A 7,322-nucleotide genomic window follows, 5' to 3' on the forward strand; every position below is an offset into this window, starting at 1 on the left:
AGGGGGGGGGGGGGAGTGAGGCTGGAAGGTGGGAGGGGAACCAGGTGGAGGGGAGCTATGGGGGGGAAAAAAGAGGAACAACTGTAATAATCTGAACAATAAAGATTTAATTTAATTAAAAAAAATTTAACTCAGTAATGGAAGAATTGAACAAACTGAATGACAAAACAAATAGCTAAATGGCAGAAGCAAATCATTTTTTTATAATTAATTCTTTTTTAAATATATATTTATTGATTTCAAAGAGGAAGGGAGAGAAAGAGAGAGAGAGAGAAACATCAATGATGAGAATCATTGATTGGCTGCCTCCTGCATGCCCCCTACTGGGGATTGAGCCTGCAACCCAGGCTTGTGCCCTTGACCGGAATCGAACCTGGGACCCTTCAGTCCACAGGCTGATACTCTATCCACTGAGCCAAACCAGCCAGGGCAGAAGCAAATCATTTTTTAGCAGTATTTACTTTATATGTAAACTAGAGGCCTGGTGCACTGGCCTGCAGGGATCAGGCCAAAACCTGCTCTCCAACATCCCCCAAGGGGTCCTGGATTGCAAGAGGGCACAGGCCAGGCCTAGGGACCCCCACTGGTGCACTATCGGGGCCGGGGAGGGACTGCAGGAGGGCTCCAGGGTGTGTACGGCCCATCTCGCCCAGTCCCGACCAGCCAGACCCCAGCTAACCTACCGATCAGAATGTCTGCCCCCTGGTGGTCAGTGTGCATCATAGCAACTGGTCGAAGGGTCTGACACTTGGTATATTAGGCTTTTATTATATAGAATGGGTTAAACTCTCCTGTTAAAATGCAGAGATTGACAGATCAGAGGGAAAAATAAACCTGATCAATCTATATGTTGTCAACAAGAGACTCACTTCAGATACAAAGACACAAAGAGGTTGAAAGTGGAAGGACAGAATAAGATATTCCATGCAAATAGTAACCAAAAGAGGGCTGGTGTCACTATACTATTGTCGATTCCTCCAATTTTGTGCTCATTAGCACAAAATTTTAATTATTATTTTAAGTATTTCCCTTTAAATCATATAGGTAAAAAAGAGGTTAAAGAAAGTTAATACTTGGCTTTTATATTTACTGATGTTGTTACCTTGAACAATGTTTCTTCTTATGGCTTTGAGTTACTGTCTAGTGTTTTTCCTTTCAGCCTGAACTATTTAGCATTTTTTTGTAGGGCAGGTCTACTGGTAATGAACCCCTTCAGTTTTTATCTAGGAATATCTTAATTTCTCCTTCATTGTTCAAAGAGAGTTTGTAGATATAGAATTGTTTGTGTTAAGCACATAAATATGTCATTTCACTATCTTCTGGCTTCTGATGAGAATTTGGCTCTTAATCTTAGGAGGATCCCTTATGTGATAAATTGCTTCTCTACTGCTGCTTTTAAAATTCTGTCTTCAACAATTCAACTGTTTTGGTGTGAATTTCTTTGAATTTATCTTGTTTTGAGTTCATTAAACTTTTTGGACATGCAGATTCATGTCCTTCAACAGATTTGGGAAGTTTTTCACCATTATTCTCTCAAATTCTTTTCCTTCACTTTTCTTCTTCTAGGACATCTATGATGCATATGTTGGTACATTGATAGTGCCCCAAGGTTCCATAGACTCTGGACCTCAGAGTAGATAATTTCAACTGTCTTAATCTTCATTTCTCTGATTCTTTTTTTCTGCCTACTCAAATCTGCTGTTGAACCCTTCTAGTAAATGCTCATAATAGTGTACTTTTCAGCTCCAGAATTTGTTTGGCTCCTACCTATAATTTCTGTTTCTTGTTTTTTAAATATTTTTATTTTGCTCATATGCTATTTCCTTGATTTACTTTAGTTCTCTGTCCATGACCTCCTTTAGCTCATTGAGCATATTAAATCAGCTGATTCAATGCCTTTGTCCAATAATTCCAATATCTGGGCTGCCTCAGATATAGTTTCTTCCAAATTATGTTTTTCCCTGTGACTGTATGTGTGTGTGTGTTTTTTTAACTCTTTGTTGACAAATGGACATTCTGGGTATTATGTTAACTCTGGAAATCTGATTCTCCCACTTCTCCGGGATTGGCAATTTTGGCTTGTTGAGGGTCTGTGACTTTCCCAAACTAATTTTACAAAGTATGCCTTCCTTGATGTGTGTTCCCTGATGTCTTTTTTTCTTAAATTAAATCTTTATTATTGAAAGTATTACGTATGTCCTCCTATTCCCCCTTGACCCCTTTGAGCCCACTGCCACCACCCACTCCAGGCTTTCACTACCCTATTGTCTGTGTCCCTGGGTTATGCATATATGCATGTAAATTATTTGGTTAATCTCTTCCCACACCCACCCCTTCCCTCTGAAATATATTATTCTGTGGCATGCTTCATTGTCTCTGTTTCTATTTTGTTTGTCACTTTATTTTGTTCTTTAGATTTCACAATAAGTGAGATCATGTGATACTTGTCTTTCTCTGACTTATTTCACTTATAATCCTCTCCAGGTCTCTCCATGCTGTCTCAAAGAATAAGAGATCCTTTTTTTATTGCTGCATAGTATTCCATTGTGTATATGTTCTACAGCTTTTTTATCCATTCATGTACTGATGGACACTTGGACTGTTTCCAGATCTTAGCTATTATAAATAATGCTGCTATGAATATAGGAGTACATATATTCTTTCTGATTGATGTTTCAGGTTTCTTAGGATATATTCCTAGAAGTGAAATCACTGGGTTAAATGGCTGTTCCATATTTAATTTTCTGAGAAAACTCCATACTGTTTTCCATAATGTCTGCACCAGTTTGCATACCCACCAGCAGTGCACTAGGGCTCCCTTTTCTCCACATCCTCCCCAGCACTTGTCATTTGTTGATTTGTTGATGGTAGCCATCCTGACAGGTGTGAGCTGATGCCTCCTTGTCGTTTTAATTTGCATCTCTCTCATTATCAGTGACTTGGAGCATTTTTCATATGTCTCTTGGACATCTGTATGTCCTCTTTGGAGAAGTGTCTATGTCCTTTGCCCATTTTTAAAATTAGATTGTTTTGTCTTCATTTTGTTAAGTTTTATGAGTTCCTTATATATTTTGGGTATTAATCATTTATCAGATGTATCATTGCCAAATATGTTCTCATGGAGTGGGCTCCCTTTTCATTTTGTTGGTTTCTTTTGCTGTGCAGAAGCTTTTTATTTTGATGTAGTCCCATTTGTTTATTTCCTCCTGAGTTTCCTTTGCCTTAAGAGATGTATCTATAAACATATTGTTATGAGAAATGACTGAGATTTTGTTGCCTGTGGTTTCTTCTAGGATTTTTATGGTTTCCTGACTTACTTTTATGTCTTTTATCCATTTTGAGTTTATTCTTCTTATGGTGTAAGTTGGTGGTCTAGTTTCATTTTTTTGCATGTGTCTGTACAATTTTCCCAACATCATTTATTAAAGAGACTGTATACTCTTGCCTCCTTTGTCAAATATTATTGAGCATAATGGCTTGGGTCGATTTCTGGGGTTTCTGTTCTGTTCCATTGATCTATATGCCTGTTTTTGTGCCAATACCAGGCTGTTTTGATTATGGTGGCTTTGTAGTATAACTTCATATCTGTTATTGTGATACCTTCAACTTTGTTCTTCTTTCTCAAGATTGCTGCGGCTATTTGGGGTCTTTTTTGGTTCTATATACATTTTTGGAGTATTTCTCCTAGATCTGTGAAATGTGCTGTAGGTATTTTAATAGGTATCGCATTAAATCTTTAGATTGCTTTGGGTAGTATGGATATTTTAATGATGTTAATTCTGCCAATCCATGAACACGATATATTCTTCCATTTGTTTATATCTTCCTCTATCTCTTTTTTTCCAATGCCCTGTAGTTTTCTGATATAAGTCTTCTACCTCCTTGGTTAAGTTTGTATCTTATTTTTTTTTGTTGCAATGGTAAATGAGATTGTTTGCTTAGTTTCTCTTTCTGAGAATTCATTATTGGTGTATAAAAATGCCATTGATTTCTGGGTGTTAATTTTGTATCCTGCTACATTGCTGAATTCATTTATTAAATCTTGTAGTTTTTTGGTGGAATTTATAGGGTTTTCTATGTACAATATCCTGTTATCTGAGAAAAATGACAGTTTTGTTAATTTTTTTTGTCTGGAAGATCTATCCAGTGAAGTCAGTGGGGTGTTAGTCTCCTACTATGACTGTATTGTTCTCCCTCTGTCCCTTAAGTCCTCTAGAAGTATATATATATAGGTGCTCCTATGTTGGGTGCACATATGTTTACAAGGGTTATATCCTCTTGTTGGATCCCTTTAATATTATGTAGTGACCTTTGTTGTCTCTTGTGATGGCCTTCATTTTAAAATCTATTTTGTTAGATATGAGTATTGCTACTCCAGCTTTGTTTTTTATTTCCATTTTCCTGTAAACTTTTTTTCCATGATGTAGAGAGCGCCTGTAAGAGCACCTGAGCGAGGGTCGTTGGCTGAGTCCAGCGGCATCGGCAAAGCCATCTCCTGGAAAACATACCTTCCCAAAAGGCAAGAATGTTGTCAGTCCTAACCTATAGCTCAGGTGCCGGCGGGTGGGTGTCATTATCTAAGTTCAGCCAGGCGCCAGGGGTAGATGCAAATTATCAGAGTCCAGTTAGGCCTGTTGATTACAAAAAGCCACAAGGATGAAGAATTGCAGGCCGGAGATTCTGACAATCTTCGTCGACGCCGCCTTGGCCTCTGCTGCTCCCAATGGTTGTCACCATGAATCAGGACCTGCGCCGGGAGCGGGCCTCTGCCAGCTTCAACCCCGAGCTGCTCACACACATCCTGGACGGCAGCCCGGAGAACATCTGGCGACGCCGAGAGATCGAGAACCTGATTCTGAACGACCCAGACTTCAAGCATGAGGACTTGAACTTCCTCACTTGCAGCCAGCGGTACAAGGTGGCTGTTAGGAAGAGGGCCACCTTGGTGAAGAAGATAAGGGAGTTTGGCATCTCAGACCCTGATGAAATCATGTGGTTTAAAAACTTTGTGCATCCAGGGCCTTCGCCTCTGGATCTCCACTTGGGCATGTTCCTGCCCACCTTGCTTCACCAGGCGACTGCGGAGCAGCAGGAGCGCTTCTTCATGCCCGCCTGGAACCTGGAGGTCATTGCACTTACGCCCAGGCAGAGATGGGCCATGGGACTCATCTGTGAGGCTTGGAAACCACAGCCACATATGACCCTGAAACTCAGGAGTTTATTCTCAATAGTCCTACTGTGACCTCCATCAAGTGGTGGCCTGGTGGACTTGGAAAGACTTCAAATCATGTGATAGTACTAGCCCAGCTCTACACCCAGGGGAAATGCTATGGATTACATGCCTTCATTGTACCTATTCGTGAAATTGGAACCCACAAGCCTTTGCCAGGGATCACTGTTGGCGACATTGATCCCAAATTCGGCTATGATGAGATGGATAATGGCTACCTGAAGATGGACCATTATCGTATCCCCAGAGAAAACATGCTGATGAAGTACGCCCAGGTGAAGCCTGGTGGCACCCACGTGAAAGCCGTGAGTAACAAGCTGACCTACGGGACCATGGTGTCCATCAGGTCCTTCCTCGTGGGAGAAGCTGCTCGGAGCCTGGCGAAGGCCTGCATCATTGCCGTCCGATACAGCGCCGTGAGGCACCAGTCGGAAATCAAGCCAGGTGAACCAGAACCACAGATTTTGGATTTTCAAACCCAGCAATATAAACTCTTCCCACTGCTGGCCACTGCCTATGCCTTCCATTTTGTAGGCGCCTACATGAAGGAGACCTATCATCGCATTAATGAAGACATTGGCCAAGGGGCTGCCCAAGCTTCATGCCCTCACCACCGGGCTGAAGGCTTTCACCTCCTGGACGACTAACACCTCCATTGAAGCCTGTCAGATGGCCTGTGGCGGGCACGGCTACTCTCACTGCAGCGGCCTCCCAAACATCTACGTCACCTTCACCCCGACCTGCACCTTCGAGGGAGAAAACACAGTCATGATGCTGCAGACCGCCCGGTTTCTGATGAAAAGTTACGACCAGGTGCACTTGGGAAAGCTGGTGTGTGGCATGGTGTCCTACTTGAATGACCTGCCCAGTCAGCGCATCCAGCCGCAGCAGGTGGCCGTGTGGCCCACCGTGGTGGACATCGACAGCCCCCACAGCCTCACCGAAGCCTATCGGTTCCGGGCGGCCAGATTAGTAGAAATCGCTGCCAAAAACCTTCAAACTGAAGTGAGTCACAGAAAAAGCAAGGAGGTCGCGTGAAACCTGACTTCCGTGGACCTCGTGTGAGCTAGTGAGGCGCACTGCCGCTATGTGACAGTTAAGCTCTTTTCAGAGCAGCTCCTCAAAATTCAAGATAAGCCCATCCAGGCCGTCTTGAGGAATTTGTGCCTCTTGTATTCTCTGTACGGGATCAGTCAGAAGGCGGGGGATTTTCTTCAGGAGAACATCCTGACAGACTCTCAGATCACCCAGGTGCACCAGCGCATCAAGGAGCTACTGACCGTGATCCGCCCGGACGCTGTCACGCTCATCGATGCGTTTGATTTCCAGGATGTGTCGCTGGGCTCCGTGCTGGGCCACTACGATGGCAACGTGTATGAAAACCTGTTCGAGTGGGCCAAGACCTCCCCGCTCAACAAAGACGAGGTAACGAGCAGTGTCCTCTCACCTGGGTGATTCTTCGGGTCCATGTTAGACAGCAAAGACCTCTGGGCGGCTCCGTCTGCGAAGCTCACCTCGGACAGTCGTTATTCAAGCAGCAGGTTCAGAAGGGAACTGGGTTATTCCTGCAGCGAGCAGGTGTAACTTCCTTGACTATTTCGTAAGTCGTTGAAGTTTTTCAAACATTCACAAAAGGAGAAGACTGCGCTGCAGGGCCACATGCCCTTTCTCATGCTGCCACCACTGTCTACTTAGGGCCAACCTCCACCCTCTCCTCCTAAGGATTGTTATTATTTTTAATTCTTTATTGTTGAAAGTATTACATATGTCTTCCTTTTCAGAAAACGGATGGGAGAAATGAACTAATCAGGAAATTTGGTGAGTCCGGCTTGACACGTTTTCTATCTGCTTGCCCTTGATTGCTGATGTATTTTCTAATTGTTCATAGTAGCATTTGTCCAACACAAGGATTTCTTTGGCACAGGCCCACTGCGAGGTCATGGTCCGGTGCAATTGGGACTGAATCTGCCTCAGGAAGCTGGTTGTCCTAGAACTGTCTTGAAGAAGTGCTGTAGTTCATGGAAATTAATTCCTACCTGGGACCTGACATAAAATCTGTCCCAGTAATCGGAGAATTTTAGGCCCAGCAGGA

At 43.1% G+C, this 7,322-nt stretch overlaps 1 pseudogene; it reads left to right on the forward strand.

Annotated features, from left to right (window-relative positions):
- Window positions 1-4,424: 4,424 nt before the first annotated feature.
- Window positions 4,425-6,979, forward strand: LOC102245276 (annotated as a pseudogene).
- The last annotated feature ends 343 nt before the right edge of the window (window positions 6,980-7,322 follow it).

This window comes from Myotis brandtii, unplaced genomic scaffold (assembly GCF_000412655.1).
Source record: "Myotis brandtii unplaced genomic scaffold, ASM41265v1 scaffold600, whole genome shotgun sequence".
Classification (NCBI taxonomy): Eukaryota; Metazoa; Chordata; class Mammalia; order Chiroptera; family Vespertilionidae; genus Myotis; species Myotis brandtii.